General features: G+C 40.5%; 1 protein-coding gene, 1 non-coding gene and 1 pseudogene across 2 annotated transcripts in view; 1 reads left to right on the top strand and 2 right to left on the bottom strand.

The window, feature by feature from the left end:
• The window catches only part of Sntb1 (syntrophin beta 1), a 233,787-nt gene that overhangs the window by 202,257 nt on the left and 13,288 nt on the right, over positions 1-18,242 (bottom strand). The gene's annotated exons all lie outside the window — the stretch shown is intronic.
• LOC113195241 (small nucleolar RNA SNORA62/SNORA6 family) lies at positions 15,201-15,350 on the top strand. Its single transcript, XR_003302378.1, has one exon. It is a non-coding gene; the product is annotated as a small nucleolar RNA SNORA62/SNORA6 family (small nucleolar RNA).
• LOC113195230 (small nuclear ribonucleoprotein G pseudogene) lies at positions 16,129-17,549 on the bottom strand (annotated as a pseudogene).

Below are 18,242 nucleotides of genomic sequence, written 5' to 3'. Positions count from 1 at the left end.
AGAATTCAGACTCCATAGCCGACCCTCTGGGTTCAAATCTGACCTCTGATACTGTATGACCTTGGGCAAATCACTTAGCCTCTCTGTGCTTCAGCCTCCTCATCTGGGAAATGGGGATAAGAGTTCCTCAGAGGATTGTTCTCAGCCTTAAATGCAAGAAAACATATAAAAGCCCTTTTGAGAATGCCTCCACTCAAAGCCCCTTTTATTATGAGGTTTGTATTTGGCTGTGCTGTTTCTTCACTAGCACAGTGGTGTTTGTATTAATGTACTAATATCTATCATTTTTCCTGCTTTCTGAACTTTCCAATTCTAAACCTCTCTTATTCTGGATAAATTGTGAATGATGACTCCAACAGATGAAAGGAGACACACTGCTTCCCTAAGTCCGGCAGGGATCTCCAAAGTCCTGCAGGGATCACAGACAAGATGGCCACAGACCCACCATGCAGGAGCACAGCCGCACCATACAGGGGCACCTCTCGGTGGCCCAGGACACTTAACTGCAGCTGTGTTGATACATATGTTGATCTGCCCAGAGCCAGGCAGCTGTTCTGATGTTCTAAATGCACTGCTGGAGACAAAGGCAGATGTTCCTATTTGGCAAACTCGTTGCAGAAAACAGCGGCACAGTGAAGAAAAATCCACCTGGGGACAGACTATTCCACCTGTACTCCATCTCACCACAGGCTCCTGTGCAACCTAGTGTCCTTGCACTGCTAAAGTTCAGTGGATCAGCACCCTAAAGCAGGGGGGGGGATCAGCACATGGCAGCCCACACTCTCGGGCTTCACCCAGGAACACTGTAGGGGCAGCAGGCATTTACTGAGTACAGCTGTGTGCACGGTGCTACATTTTGTGTGCATACAACAGTAACCATTCCCCCTCCACACTCTGACAACATCATTTACATCAGAGCATGGTTCAGGGAGGTGGAAAACCCAGCAAACACATGAACAAGGTAATAAGACAATAAGGGACATGGAACCGCCTCATCTGTCAGGACACGCATCTACGCATCAGCTGACATTCACAGCGACTTCAACACCTGACATTGCGGTCATCACATGCATGACACTTTCTCCAACATGTGAATCCTGCATTGCCAGGGTGGCCTTCCCTCCCCGACACACGCTGATCCTGGTGGCAGGACTGACACCAAGAGCCAAGAAAAGCAACCACCTTCACTGGGCAGAAACCGAGGTGGGTGTGGATCCTTGCCTTGGCTTCCTTCACCTCATTCCGTATGGTCTACGTCTATCCTGTCATCGGGATGTGAACTAGGCTTCATCACAGAGCCCTTCTTTGACGGATTTCAAGTGCTTAACTGAAAAACAGACCTAACAATGATCCAGCCTTCCATAGTAAAACTGAAATTTAAATCCTGCATGAAAAGATGCTTCTCTAAAAACACAGACCTTGGGCTCTGGAGTCATCTAATTTAAATGGACCATGTCTATTTCTTCATGCAGTTTATTTCTGGTACCCATGTTTACCTCTTTCTTTTTCGTCATTGGGTCTTGGAACATAACCAGTGTTGCAGGCAAATGTTTTATTATTTAAGTATTGAATCAGCTTTGGATTTGTTTCAATTAGGTGGGGAGGGGGATGGGAAAGACAGGTAGAGTTCTTAGAATCCTAAGGGGAAGAGTCTTTCTAAATAGTCACTTCTTAACCACTATCTGGGGAGGTCAGCGAGACTTGCGGGTACAGGATACTGAATTTGTGTCTGGACTAGAATGCAACCAATAGCCCAGGATCCCCAGGAGAGAAACTGCTGTGTCCCAGAGGGAGGTGAACAAGGTTTTGGGAAACAAGCAAAGCACAGGGACCCAGTCAATAATTAGAATCTTAGAATACAGGAAATGAGATAAAAGATGAGAATTTACCAAGTTCAAGGAAATTCTGGGGGTGGTGCTTTCTCTCCGTCTCTGCTATTTCTGTCATATGAAGAATGGAGAGACAAGTATTCTTTAGGAAATGTTCTAGTTTCATACAAAAATGAAGAAAAGAACAGATTCAGGGGAAATACATAAATATTTTCTTTTTCTTATGTTACATATAATTATATCACAAACGTTGAAAATCCTGCTTAAGAAAACAAATGCAGTTAAGATCACACAGACTCAAGATCAGCCTACTCACATTTCTTTCTAGGTGGTCAATTAGTTTGAACAGGAGAAGCGCTTTAGTTTTCATATTCTTTCTAGGCAAGAATCATTTTCAACTCGAGGGTGTAACTTGAAAGCAATGGAAAAACATGTTTAAGATGAACCAAAACCCAGCCTTATCTTCTATGAAACTTAACCTCAAATACAGAGCGTTAATTCACACCGAGCTCTCTGAGCATCTTTTCAACAGAGTTTAGTCCTACTAACTGCACTCTTCCAAATACACTGCTCTCAGTTCTGTTGGGCAACAGCATTCAAACTGTGTTTTAGCTCTGTCCTATATCTGTCCTGTCCAGGACCCTCTGGGCAGACTCTCAGATATATAGGAGTATGTGGTTTTTTTGGTTGTTGTTGTTTGTTTGTTTGTTTTTTGGCAGTGCTAGAGAATAAACCCTAGGCCTTGCACATTTACCTTTGAGCCTCATCAACAACTTTTATGTGATAATTTTATTTTTGATGCACAAATATATGAAAAAATGATGTACAATCAATCAACAAATACATGAAAAAATGTTCATCATCACTAGCAATTAGAGAAATGCAAATCAAAATCACTCTAAGATTTCTTTTCACTCGAGTCAGAATGGCAGCTATTATGCATACAAACAACTATTAGTGTTGGTGAGGATGTAGGGAAAAAGGTACACTCATACACTGCTGGTAGAACTGCAAATTGGTGCAGCCATTATATAAATCAGTATGGAGATTTCTTGGAATATTGGGAATGGAACCACCATTTGACCCAGCTATCCCACTCCTCGGTCTACACCCAAAGGACTTAAAAATAGCATACTACATCGACACAGCCACATCAATGTTTATAGCAGCACAATTCACAATAATTAAACTGTGGAACCAACCTAGATGCCCTTCAATAGATGAATGGATAAAAAAAAGTGTGGCATATATACACAATGGAATATCACTCAGCAATAAAAGAGAATAAAATCATGGCATTTGCAGGTAAATGGAAGGAGTTAGAGAAGATAATGCTAAGTGAAGTTAGCTAATCCCCAAAAAAACAAATGACAATTTTTTTTTGAATCAGAAGGCTGATTCATAGTTGGGTAGGGAGAGGGAACATGGGAGGAATAAACGAATTCTAGATAGGGCAGAGGGGTGGGAGGGGAAGGAAGGGGGCATGGGGTTATTAATGATGGTGGAATGTGATTATTGTTATTATCAAAAGTACATGTATGAAGACATGAATTGTTGTGAATATACTGTGTATATAACCAGAGATATAAAATATTGTGCTCTTTGTGTGTAATAAGAATTGTAATGCATTCCTCTGTCATATATAAATAATTTAAAAAAAAAGAAAAGAAAGGGAGAAATGTGACCAGTTATAAAATAGTGGACAGGCATGTGACTAACTGGAGCAAGGATATAAAGGCATTCTTCAGTACCCCTGAGCTTGGGTACATGGTCAGACTTCCAGGGTAGCCGCTTCATGGGTATGACAGGACTGCCCTGACAGCCACATTCAGGGTGTGAAGGGCCAGGTCAAGTGCGAAGGTCTTGGTCTTGAGTCTGAGGATGCAAGCTATAAAATGGCTAGATCAGATTTGCATTTTAGGCAGATCTCCCTGGTAGCTGTAGCATATGGAATAGATTCACTTAAATGGCAGAATTGACAGAACACAGTGAATGACAGAAAAGAGTGTAGGACGAATCCAATGTTTCTAGCTTCAGAACCTAGTGGCAGACTCAAAAACTGAAGAGAAAGAGCAGGTTTCTGGGGTCAAAGACTAAGTTCGACTTTAGCATGCTGAGTTTCAAAAGCCTTCGTACAATGACGGGGACTCTCCATGAGGCAGCTAGAAGGTAGTTCTGGAACTGCAGAAGAGTTATGGAGTTGAAATTTTGTTATGCTGCACTTGTTGAAAACGCAAAGAAATAATAAGAACAAGACAACACGGATAGTCATTCTAGGCTACTCTACCTCTGAGAAAAGAGCCTATTGTTTAGTGTGTGTGTGTTTTATTTATTTTTTTCCTCCTGTTCTTCCTCATGTAGTTGGGATTTTAATGAGAAAAAAAGGGACTGGATGCAGGCCCTTAATCCAAGCGATACTCATCATTCTGCAGCCAGCTAACCGCATCCTGGCCATCCTGGCTGGGGGGGCAACCCCCAGCAGGCCCTGAGTTCACTGTTGTGGGGAAGCCCTACTCTGGCCCCAGGCAGGAGAAGTCAAGATCAAAGCTCACAAGGCAAATATTGTTCTGATTAAAACCCAACTTTCTGCTTTTGATGTGAACCAACCTCTATTGTTGGTAGAAAAAATGAAGGAGGGGAGCCGAGAAGACACTGGCAGGAATTCTGAAGCCAGGGTACACTTCATTTAGAAAAGAGAAAGAGAAGATCGACTGGGGGCATGAGTAGACAGAAAGCAGAAGAAAAACTGAAAGGATGGAGAGGAAAACAAGGAAGAAAGGGTGAGAGGGAGCTGAAATCAGCCCACGTCCAGGGGACATGGGAGGGACCAAGCACCATTCTTTCCAGGGCCCTGTGCTATGGAGGAACAAGCAGGACACAGCCAAAGGGGAACCTCATTCTAGTCTCATTGTGCCATCCGTTGCCCATGAGGCCCCTTTCCTTAACTTGCAGGTAAGCACTGGAAGCCCCCTTCGGCCCCCTTGAAGCTGCCTAATGTTTGTATTCCAGGCTGCTCCCACGAGGTGTGCGCTCATCCTGGACTACCACTTCCTTTGTTTCTCCAGGAGAAGGATGACTCATCTCCCACTGGGTAATGAAACGCAGGGAGGGTGTTTGAGCCGCTTCCACAAAGTTGCAGCACTGGGCCGGGTCCCAGGCCACTTCCACCGTTGCAACTACCGACATATTGTGAAATTAAGAAACACCAAAGCAGGATCACCCAAACCCCAAACCCTCCCCTATCTTCGAATGGTTATATTTCGAAAATGATTACCCTTATTCACAAGCAAAATAAAACTTCATTTGGGAACACTTTCAGGAAGCTTAACTAAAGGCCCAGTGCTAAATGACCCACCTGCTCCTCCCCTAGAAGCCTGGTCATTTCAGTATACCCAGGAGCTTAGCACATCCCTGACACATGGTGGGTAATGGAAAAGCACTCGCTAAATGAATAAATGCACACATGGATGAATAAACGGTCTCCATGTCCTTGGGCTCTGCATACTTCATTAGGAAAATAATAAGGTGGCAATATGTTCTCTGGGAAACATGCAGATTAAAGTCAGGCCCTCAAGCTGGGCAGATCCCCAGAAATAACCCCTTACCACCAGATCTAAGGGACAGCAATAAGGCTCATAACTAGAAGTAGGAATGGCACCCCAGTTTCAGCCATAAGCATCTAATACAAAACTTCAAATAGGATACATTTCTACCATTCAGCTTTTGAATGATGAAAGACAGAACTTTCTGGAAGTCAGAGACTGGGTCCTTTGAAAGAGCCATTACCATGGTTTTATTTGCTTCATACATGTTTCTGAGGGGATTAAACAAACTTTACCCTGTGCATATAAGGGGACTCGATGAATGGATAAGCATATGAAATTTGGGGAAAGACCAAGAGCATGTATCATGGTATCGACCTTAGACGTATCTATTCCCCATTCCATTGAACAAGTGCTGTTGACTTCCAGGTTTTATTTTTCAGCTCATGTTTCCAGCTAGATTTACCTAATGAAGACTGTTCATGATGGTTATAGAGAGGAGATCCACATTGGAGTTACAGCGAAAAGACAAAGAAAAAGAAAAAAAAAATCAGCTGCTAAATATTGATTTCAGACACTTCAAGATGGTAGGGTCCCTTCTTTGTATGTTCCACCAATGATTCCCAAAGGCCTATGCAAGTTTGTGCTTCAAATTCAGTCCCTGGGAGGAGGAAAACACAACTTGACATCTACATTTCTTACAAAATTCACAAAGAGGATTAATGAGTTAATAAGCTTTAAGTACTTTGCAAGCCACAGGTGCCTGGCAAACATTATTAGGACGACATTTTTCCTACCAAAGTGGTTCAAGCTTTGAACAGAAGGTGAAATCCCAGGAGAAATGCCTGATTCTAATATAGGAAACTAGAAGCCTATTCTCAGGTAATAAGATGTCTGTTAAAGTGCCCTACATTGTCCAGTCACTGGTGGCAGGGACAGATTTAGACAATACGAAGGCAACAGTATCCCCCAAAGCACCATTGAAAGTAGTTAAAATAATAAGCAATTTCCATTAACAGTGGCATCTGCAGCAGCAGCAGAAATGCTCTGGTTAGACTCATGTTCTCCTGAACTCTGTCTCTCAAGTCTAAAACTTACGTACCTGGTCTGCAAACTACAGCTCTGCTAATGTCCCACCGTTAATGTCAGCCACATCCGGACTCCATGTGTGCCTACAAATGTGGCCCCAAACTGCAATAACTGCATTTATTTGATACAACTCAGGTGGGTTCTGAGACTCCGGTTAGCAGAGAAAATACAGTTATTAGGCTCACTTTAAGCTTAGCTTTGTCACCTTCCTGTCCCTAGGAACATTTCTTCATGGCTCTTTATTTACTCTCAAATAAAAAAATAATGTGAAATGGTTAGGCAGCTAAAAATTTCCTGAATGATGTCTCCTACCCCATAAAGTGATTTTATACTTATTTTGCAACTGAGGTTGCCTCACCAAAAAATGAAAAAAAAAAAAAAAAACTTCAGATGTTTTTAAGAAGGCAATGACCTCTAAATCAGGAGTCCTGACCCCTCATTTCATCGGTGTTCTAACGTTTCATTTTCAGAACAAAAGGATTCACCCAACAGAGTTGCAAAGAGTAGATTTAAGGATTAGAGAATGGAGGAGGGGAAATATTTGTGGCTATTGAATTGCAGAAAAATACAGTGAGTTTCTAAATCAGTGGTGGCGGAACTCCATCCTGAGCTCATTTCTTGGGCATGCCAGGTCTGCGCTAGTCGGGGAGCCCTCATCGCCATTCAGAGACCCTATTGCTGTGAATACCCAACGCACACATGAATAACCATGACATGTATTAATGGCCACATTGTAGCATGAATAAAATGCCCCAGAACCACAGATTGAAAAGAAATTGATTGAGATTGGCATGGTCATGAAAACCTTAATGACAACAACATATTGATTCTATTTCAGAAGGAGGCGGATAGCTTTCCTGGCAGCACGAGACATGTATATGTTGGGTGCTCAAGGCCTATTGAGTATTCACTCATTCATCTACTCAAAGATTGGCTTATTCATTCTTCATCTATTCACCAGGCTGCTATGCACTGCAGGCACCATGTGGACCCTGGGTATATGAGGAATGCCCAATGGGGACAGTTTGAAAAGTGGTGGGTGTCAGGCTCTGAAGTTCTGGTGGTATTCCTACAGTTTTCAGGGTTCTAATCAAGGATTTTCAAGCAGGTGAATAACATAATAATGATTTCATTAAGTAAGATAGTTCTGAACAAATATAAAAATTTAAAATGTAGGATGAAAGAAGCTGATGACTGAGAACTGAGAAGATCTTCCTGTAGTCTAGAAACAGAATGATATGGTCTGGCTGGGACCTGGGCAGGAGGCCTGGGGAAATAACATGGATTTGAAAACCATGGGTAAAATGAAAAGAATTCTGGAAAGAGGCTGTGGACAGAGGCAGAGCTTGGTTTTCTGGCCTGGTTGAGTGGACAGACCATGGGTGTGTTATTCTGTTTGAGTCCCTGGGAGGAGGAAAGCTAAACTGGAGGGACAAATGATTTGGGTTTTGCAGCATGTCAAGTTTGAGAAAATTTGGTGTCATGCCTGCAGGAACATCTGGGCAAGCCTGAAGTTCAGGACAGATGCAAGGGCTGGAGAAAGAGATTTAGAATTGTCTGCAAGGAAATGACATCTGGAACTCTGAAAACAGAAGATAAGACATTTTATTGAAACCCTATTAAAGACATGTGGGAGATGATAGTGTAGGAAGCAAGACCTGCCCCTGGAGCAGGATAATCAGGAAAGAGTGCTCTGACAAGCCAGCCAGGCAAGAGGGAGTTTCCAGAAAGAACATGGGTAAGTGGCAAATGTTTGCAAAACAGAACCCCTGCTACATTTTTTTCCTAACCCTACCAACAAATTTGCTTATCAACACATCCTTTAATGAGTCTTTTTCAGCTAGATCTTAAACATTTATCTGTGAAATTCTGTTGAAATCAAGGTTTTTTTCTCTCCTTTTTGGTGACACTTCCTCTCATGACCAAGAGCTGGAGATGAGCAGGGGATGAGTCAGAGGATTCGATGGAGCTTGAAGGAACCCAAAGTGGCCAATATGAGAACTTATGTAAAATACATTTTCTTGCCATCATGGATGGTAAAGAGGTTTTTCTAAGCGATAAGTCAAAGTCATTTATGTAATAGCTTTTCTGGAATAATGGGAATTACAGAAGGCTGTGTTTCCAAGAAACAGTAAAGGTTGCTTCAATTCTCTTCTTTCTCTCATCTGCCTTCCTCTTTGAGTAACCAGTAGGAAATTTCTAGAAAGGGAAAGCTGCAACATCAAAGCAAACCAATGCCACAAATGCACATCAGTTGACTTCTTCATATCAGTTTAGTTAGTGATAAGTTAAGATCAAAGAAGCAGGGACCACCTTCCCGCGTTGCCATCTCTCAATAAGTAGATTTTTAAAATTAATTAGCTATCAGATATTTTTCTCTTTTTATGAAAGCAACATATGATATATTAAGTTCAGCTTTTGTTTTATTTTCATTAAAATAAATATGGTCAGACAAAAAAAATATATAAGAGTAAAAACATGACAATTCAGGTCTAATTTGAGCTTGAGTCATTAACCAAACTCCTGCGAATGCTGTGTCGTGCCCCATGGAAACCATCTAACCCTGGTTTCCCTTTGACTGAAGCTACAGCTCTTTGCTTGAATTAGATCCACAGTGAGCCAAACTCTGAAGCAGGCCCGCTGACCTACAGGCCATCAGGAACGTGTGCTGAATCAGTGCTTCTTTGCTTTACAAGGAGCAAGTGGTGGCGAGTGAGGAGATAATGTCTAGAGCTGATCATCAAGGAAATGTAGCATAAGCACATTATTAAGTTAGGGTGGTAACCGCGGAAAGAGCTAAATATGGAAACTGTTAACCGTGGTTTCCTCTGGGAAGTGCACTGGGGGTTGAGGAGGGTGGAGATGGCTAAAGTCAGAGACTGTGTTTTGCACTAGAAGATGTTCTGTACTTTGAATTAAAAAAAAAGAACATTTTTACTTGGATAATATTTAGCATTAAAAAAACCGTGAAATGTTATTATTGCATGTATGCTTACTTATGCTTATTGTAATATCAATATCAAAAATCCAATTTACTTAAAATATGTTTTGAAATGAATTATCTAAACTATATGAAGCTGATAGTTTTCTTACTTTTTAAATTAGACTCACAGAGTCACAAAAAGATACACTATCTTCTATTTTACAGATTAAAAGGTCAATTGCAAATTTAAGGGAGCTACCCAAGGCCAGGGATCAAGAATCCAGCCTCTGTATGTGCTTTGTCTGTATCCCTTGGCCTGCCTCTGTGCACTTCATAAAACAGAATGGATACCTTCTTACAAAGGCATGTTCAGTTAGTGCTCTGGATCCTGCTGAACTAGCATTATCACAGCTCAGCCTTATTAGACATTAAAAATGTCCAACATTCAAGAGAAGCGCAAGGAAAGTTCCAGGAGCTGGGTATGGAGTTGGAATTTGCAAAATGAAAGTCTGCTTCCTGGTGGGGAGTGGCCCTAGCCTCCTGCATGGCTGTACCACTCATGCAACTACTTAGGCAGGTGTATTGTCTGCTAAGGCTGTCAAATCAAGTATCACAAAGTGGGTGGCTCAAACAGGAGAAATTTCTTGTCTCATTGTTTTGGAGACCAGAAGTGCAAAATGAAGGTGTCAGCAGAGTGGGTTCCCTCAAAGGATCTGTGAAGGAATGTCTCTGGCTTCTGCATGGCTCACTTCTCAGTGGCCATCTTCTCTCTGTGTCTCTTCACAAGGTCTTCCTTTCATGCATTTCTGAATGTCCAAATTTTCCCTTTCAATAAGGGTATCAGTAATATAGTTTAGGGGCTTCGTCCACTCTAGAATGACATTATCCTAGCTAATGATGTCTGTAATGATCTTATTTCCAAATAAGGTCATCTTTTGAGAGACTGTGGGTTAGGATTTCACTATAGCAACTTTGGGGGAACACAGTTCAATCTATAACACTTTGGAGATAACCGAATCCTTCAGGCCTTCCCTCTAACATTTATAGCATTTACTGGAAATTTTCTTCTTCTGGGAATGCATCGCATTAAAAGTTAAGATCAATTGGAAAGTAAGATTTATTAGTTAAAAATTCACTTCACATTTGCTTATTTTGAAAGCCTGTCTTAAATAAAGCAGAGAATGTTAACCACAGCTTTAGGTTCTTTAAATGAATAGACACTCTGGAATGTTTTAGGATCAAAGGGAGTAATAATTTCAATTATGAATAAGTATGTAGGTACATAAACTTACATACCTATAATATTGTGGTGTACATGCATGCACATGTCATGTTATGCTATAAGCATAACAAATACTATACGACAGCACCCCCATCCAATAATGTAAACGCACTCACCTAATACATACTAAAAGACACTCATGGGGACATGTCACGTTTTAAGAGGTTTTTTTTCAATTATAACTGTACAGCTGAATGAAGTCTGAGCGCCTCAGAGTGGGAAAATACACATAAAACTTTAAAATCCAATTTACTTTTTCATTCGACTATGATGTTTACCTTTTGCTTTTCACTCAGAAAGAAAAACAAGGGTAACAGGTTCCCTTTGATCTCCAGTCAACTCTCCCTGTGTGCAGGCCTCTACGGCAAGGGCACCACTTTTCACAGGAAGTTTAAAAAGGGAAGGATCTCCTCTTATCAGGCCTGATTAATTGTTCTATAATATGTAATTCTAAATTAATGTAGAAAGATTTTGCAAATATGTTTTAGCCGTCTTGGCTGGACTATGCTAGGTTAACTTTGAACACCAGTTCTGCCAGCAAACTAATAGAGTAGCAAATATGTTTTGAAGTGAATTATCTAAATTACATGAAGCTGATAGTTTTCCAGGCATGCCTACTTCTCATTCCCCGTTGCTCTGTTTTCACTGACTCATTTCACTCACACATCTTTCATGGCGTCATTCAATAATCATAGGCAAAATCCAACCTAAAAGTGGGTTGCTTTCCTTAAATGTATACAGTTTGGAAGTAGGATGCATTTTTAAAAAGTAATAATACACAGTGCATATTTAATCATAATGAGATAGCGAGAAAAATTATGGCAAAACATAAGTATGTTTACTTATTAAAAAAATATAAAGACAACATTTTCTCTTCTCTTCAATCTTTTTTTTTTTTTTAAATATTCCGTCCTCCTTCAACTTGCCCTAATAGAGGCTTGGCTTTCCCCTCAAAATACCACTTCATATTCCTTTTAAGCCATTCCAATTCTGGTCCCCACTTCAACCTCTTACCAATTTCAAGGGCAAAGGAGAATAACCAGCAACTCTTTGCTTCTGACTGCCCCTTCCAGACACTTGATTCTCATCACTCTCTTAAAGAACTCTGTTCTGCAAGCTACTCCAAGGAATCGCAGGTCTTGCCCAGGAACCCCTTCTCAGAGGGTGTGCCCAGGATGCTGGCTAACTTCCCAAACTCAGCTCTCTGTAGGAAAGAAGAGATGCCCAGTCCTAGCCAGACCAGTCAGATCCCATCTTTCTCTGGAATTTGTAATTAGAATACCCTTGATGTAGATAGAATGTGTCGAAAATGGTGTGAAAATAGCAGTGGAAGAAGAAATCCATACATTTGTACTCCCGTTCATTCATTCATTGTTTTCACTCATTGTTCATGCAAGATAAACCATCAGCTGCTGGCCAGAAGGTAATTAGAATTATCTAGCTGAAAAAGCAAAGTGTCCACGTGGGAAGATGGAAAAGTAGTTTTCAGGCTAAAGCTGTAGCAGGTTCTGATGGCAGATCAAAGGTTTTGGTTTTATCTTTCAGTTAAAATGAAAAGGTAGCCAGCTTTATAGGACCAATCCCTATCAATGTTCCCCTGCTTTTCCATCACTGTCCTTTCAAGATTCATAATTTGAACGTAACCACCATGGACTGAAATATCATTCCAATCCACCATTTTTGTTACTAGGATTGAACTGTCTGTGACACCACCATTCTCCCTGACTTTAACAGGAGGCAGATGAAGGGAAGAATACAGAATGTGGCCTCTCTGTAAGTCTGTTTTTCCAGGTGGATTTTAAGTGCCTTGAGGTCTGGTACTGGTACTTTGTCAATGTTTTTATCTCTAGATCTCTGTACACAGGAGATGCTCAGTCCACGTATGTAGACCAGAAAGGAATGGGAAACATTCATCCTGAGCTTGGAGATGGAACTGGGGCTGAATGTGATTTTAAAGAACGTACATACACACATATTCCTTAGGATATCTGAAGGAATACCTTGCTGGGCATGCAGAGTGAGTCTGGGAAATGTGCTTTCTTTGGTATAAGGAGAAGGCAGGAGAAAAAGAAGTGGAAAGAGAGCCAAATACTTTCAAAGAACAACTTTATGTCCTCAGGAAAGAGCGATTTAACGATATGCAACACACCTGTGCTTGCCCAACGGCACAGTGATTAAGAAATGTTGTTATCGCCTTCAAAAGCAAGTTTTCTGAAACATTAAATATGATAACCTCCTGGTGAATTTTTCCACAGCACTGCAGTAACCACTTCTAATCATGCAGCTCAAAAGATAAGGCAAGTGGAGATCTAACAGTACACAGGCTGCCCATGAAGAAATACTGTTCTCAAATGTAATCTATCAGGACATAATCTATTAACCGTTCCACTCAAGGGACCAACTCCAGTTCAAAACCTTTCTTTCTTCCAGGGAACTGGGTGTCTGGAATTACAAACACTAGGGCAAGAAGTTGTGCAACTATGAGTCAACCTATTTAGCGTCAAACCCTACATTGTTTTAACTAGGCAAATGCAGGTTTTTCTGAGATGGTTTTACAAATCTTAAAGATTCTAGAACACATTAACAACTCAATAATTAATCTGAATTTTAAAATGCTGCTTCCAAAGAAAACAACAACAAAAAATCATTAGTTTTTAAAAATCTTCATAGCTTTGCTATTTGAACTACATGAAAGAGCTTTTTAGACGTGTGACTAGCTCACAGTGTCTTTCTCAATGATGAATATATGCTTCAACTTATTTTTAATATAGGTCAAGTGTGATCATTGTTTTATGCTGTGGAAGGGAAAAAATCTGCAAATGGTTTAGTTATGATAATAATAGGGTGATTCCAGGAAATTAAGCTTCCTTTTCACATAGCTCCCTTCTTCTTTGTGAATCAAACCGGAAGGATGAGCAAAGAGGTGGTGAATTTAGTATTAAGAAGGTGAACTTTATGACCACTCAGTAGAAAACTGGAAAGACATCAAGAACTCCCTTAGACCATACGGTATCCTGAAGCATGGCATAACTTGATAACTGAGAGTGGAATTGATGAAATTTTTTTTTAAAAACAATCATTCCCTTTTTAAACCTCCCCCATCACTATTCCAGCCCCCATAAGCCCAGGTTTTTCTCATGTCTTCACCTAGAAAACTCAGAGAGTAGAAAACCCAGAAGGTAAGTCCCTTCTTTCATATGGACTAATCAGAGCATCAACTTAAAGAAGACCACTCACTCATTCATTCATCCATTCAACAAGTATTTATTAGTGCACACTAAGTTCCAGGTACTAGAGAATATAACTGTAAACAGGAGGAGGCAGACAAGAAGCCAATTAATAGCATATGAGTATTATATACATACTACAGTACATCAAAATATGTAGTTTAAGGTTCTAGAAAGAAGGCAAGGTAAAGATAGAGAGAGATTGCTGTTAATGACCATCTTGTTAGTTTTACAACTACAATATCAACATGGCAATTTGTGAAGTTTCAGTTGATAACTCCTTTGGGCTATGAGGGTTAAGACTTCAACATATGAATATCGGGGCAACAAATTCTACCTATAGTAAGAGTAAAATATGTGAAAGTAGGAGGAGAGCCAACAATCTGTAAAACAGGTCTGGGTATGAAAACTGAAACAGAGTGCCCATGAAGTGGGAGGCTCCTGGCACCTGGGATCTGCCCTGGGGAGTCTAACATTTCCAACCTGGTGGGAGAGGACTCCAGAGGGATTTAAATTAAAACCACTCTGTGTGGGAAGCACACTGATTTTACACAGCACTGAAACGGGCACTGACCAGCAAGAATGGGCTATTCTGCATCCACTGCAGGCCCAGGCTCTGCACGACAATATTCCTTACTGTGCTGGCTTTCAGGGTTCCTCTCTGCATGTCTGTATGGCATTTACTATTTGTAGCAATCATTTAGCAAAGCTGCAAATAGTGTTCTATGCATTTTGTATGTCTGATCTGTCTCTACAACTTTTTCAGACAAACTTTCCATTTTCCCAAAGTAAATTTTACAATATATGTGCACAAATATAGAGCTTCATATCTTAAGAAGAGGAGGAGGAGGAGGAGGAGGAGGAGGAAGTAAATAGCTGAGGATGGAATTTTACAGACTATTTATTTATTGAGATTCCATTTAAAAAAATGTTTTCTTTCAGATATTTCTTCCAGTCTTACTGGGCATTTTCTGAAGGATACACAACTTAACTCAGGACTTGGAATAACTATATAAAGTTGCATTAGTTTTCCTCTGATAGACATGAATAAAAAACACCATAAGTGAAACAGGAGCTCCAGTCACGTCATAGATGAGGCAAAGATAAATTTGTGTAGAGTATCTTTACTGGAAAAATGAGAACTACGGATTCTGTGACACAGTTATAATTTCAAATAAAATACAAATAAAACATATTTATATTTTAAATAAAATAAAATACAAATAAAAGTTTTACATGTTTAAAATATTTTGAAACCAGGACATCCATATCAACACTCTGGTTTTCTAGTTTATAAATAAGGATCAGAGTGCACACTATTAAAACTCAGGGCAGAGGCCAGTCTTGGCCAGTAAACTTCTGAGTGTCAGAAGTGTGCTATATCAATAGCAGAGTTTTCACTAACACCAGTAGAGTTTATCTCTATGACTGGAGTTGATAGTACTCACTGCCACATACACTCAAATTTATCAAAGAATGTCCCATTGGCATAGCCAATTCAAATGTTTTTAAAAGATCCACCTGGAGGTGTAGCTCTGGTGGAGTGTGTATTTAACTTTACTCTAGGATTTTAATTTAACACCTAGTACAAAAAAAATAAAATAAAATAAATAAAAAAGGATAGGGATAGTGCACCCAACTTTGTTAATCAGTTTCCCTTTCAACCAGGGGTTGATATAATGAAGGCCCATGGTCTAAAGACATTCTTGAGTAGTTGTTGACCCAAAGCTATGTAAATTATTTTATAGTCAGTAAATCTCGGTAACCAAATCCACTTATTTCTTACTTTTGTCCAAACCTGGCTATGTTAAGGCCATTGCTAATAACCAACAATTACCAATGGGTAATTCATTCTGTTGATTTCACTGAAGTGTTAAATATAAAACCTGACTGACTCCTTCTCTAAGAAGCTTACAGTCAAGTGCAAAATGACAAATAGATCATAATAACAGCAAACCCACTGGGAATTTGATATGTTAGGTACTACACTAAATTCTGTATCAGTGCTTGTTTTGGCTATTAAATAGTTTATTTAGGGCTGGGGATATAACTCAGTTGGTAGAGTGCTTTCCTTGCTTGCATAAGGCCCTGGGTTCAACCCCAGCACCACAAAAATAAATAAATAAAATTTTATTTAACAAAAAGTTTAATAATAAAAATATACATGACCCGATTTTTATGTCATAGTTAAACAGGTGGAGAAGGGACAAAGATTTCTCTGCTGAACAACCATTATTTATACTTGTTCCAAGGCTTCTAACATGAAGATACTATTTCCTTGCATTACCACCATTCCAATACTGTTCTGTTGCATACTAGTTGCCATCTCCACACATTCATCTATCATAAAATTCATAAAGGGGTCAAATCCCCGCAATATTCCTTGGACATGTCTTCCACCATTTAAAGAAAGTGCTTTTGTTCCCCTGTGTTATCAATGAGAAAATGGAGGCCTGCATAGGTGAGCCAAAGGTACAAGTTTCCAAAGCAAGTTTGTCTACTCTGCTCCATGTGTAGCTTTTGACTGTCACTTTGTGACTTAAGAGTTCCCCTGTGGACATGTAATGGGAATAGTACCAGCAAAAGAGAGAGACACTGTTAATGTCTATGTGTGCTCCAAAATCCAAATCAAGACAAATCAAACCACAAGAGACAGGGACTCTAGGCAAAAGAGAAAAGGAATCACAGTATGTGGCAACAAGTACTGTAAGTTGCCCATCTTGGATCAGACCTGCTCATGCCCACTAACAACAGGTCTCAGCACTCTTCACTGTTCCACAGTCAGTGTTTGACCACATCACAGCCAGTTTGGGCCAATGGTTCTCAGGCCTGAGCATACACTGGAATAACTGGGAAAGATTAGCTCCTAACGCCCTAAATGAATCCAAGACTAACTAAAACCAGGATCTCTTGGGGAAGGATTCATCATGAGTGTTTTTTTTAATATTTAGTTTTTAGTTTTCGGTGGACACAACATTTTTATTTTATTTTTTATGTGGTGCTGAGGATCGAACCCAGAGCCCCGCGCATGCCAGGAGAGCTCACTATCGCTTGAGCCACATCCCCAGCCCCATCATGAGGGTTTTTAAAGCTTCCCAAGGTGTGGCCAACTTTGGGAACCAGTGCTATAGGCTATACACCAGTGTCTCTCAATGGGGGCTCTTTTGTCCCCCAGAGGACATTTGGCAGGGTCCGGAAACACTTTTTTTGATGACAACTAGAGGAAAAGATGGTACTTGCAGCTGGAAGCCAAGATTCTACTCAACATCCTACTATGCAAAGGATTCCCCTTATCCCCAACAAAAGAGTTACTGGCCCCAAATGTCAAGAGTGCTGAGGTTGAGGAACTTTGAAGTACACAATGCTCCTGTTATGTTTTAGGTATGAGGTGTTCCCCAAAAGCTCATGTGTAAGAAACTCCAAGAATCTTCAGAGGTGAAGTGATTAGACTATGAAAGTTGTAACCTAATCAGTGTATCACTCCACACACGGATTGACTTGGTGGTAACTGTAGGCAAATGGGGAGTGGCGGGAGGCGTGGAGGCATGGCTTTGGGGTTTATATTTTGTCCCTGGTGAGCAGAGTGAGCTCTCTTTCTGCTCACCAGGGAGCCATGTTCTCCTGGTGGCAATGTTTTGAGCTGCTTTCCTCCACCATGCCCTCCTACTGTGATGTGCTGCCTAACCTTGGGCCCAGAGTAATAGAGTCAGTCACCTCTGGAACTGAGCACCAAATAAACTTTTCTTCCTCTGATTGTTCTTGTCAGGTCTTTTGGTCACAGATATGAAAAAGCTGTTGAAAACAAACTCCCTTAGTACTCTCTACACTCATAAGAACTGTTCAATAACTATCAACAAGATCTGAATGATTCTCCACTGGCTAAAAATTCAAAAAAATTAAGAAGCTGATAAAGGAGGCTCGAATTGTTGCCTTGCAAAGTTTCCCAAGGATAATATACTCAATCTTGCTCTGAACCAAATTTTTACAACAGATTGAAATGAAAACATGTTTAGCACTGTGCACCATACCTCTTTCACCACAATTTCCTCTAGCCACTTTTAGATTGAGAAATGTGATTATGACGAAGCCTTAAGTTATATGTTACTTCCTCTGTGCGCAGTTCTACATGCAGAAGCTGGTTGACAGGGAATAACTGTACTTCTCTGCCTGAGGACATCTTTCAGTTGGTAGTGCACATGACCCTCACTGAGATGCTAGCCAGAAGTACCACAAACTTAATGTCCCGGAAGCATCTCTTAATGAAAAGATGGATGGATAGTTGGTTAGTAAGGTGTACCTGGGTTCCATAGCCTTCCATTGGGATATGCTGAGTTCTAGAGAGATTGAGTG

Source organism: Urocitellus parryii, chromosome 7 (genome assembly GCF_045843805.1).
Source record: "Urocitellus parryii isolate mUroPar1 chromosome 7, mUroPar1.hap1, whole genome shotgun sequence".
Classification (NCBI taxonomy): Eukaryota; Metazoa; Chordata; class Mammalia; order Rodentia; family Sciuridae; genus Urocitellus; species Urocitellus parryii.
The sequence above is the reverse complement of the archived record's forward strand: the minus strand, read 5'-3'. Positions and strand labels throughout refer to the sequence as shown.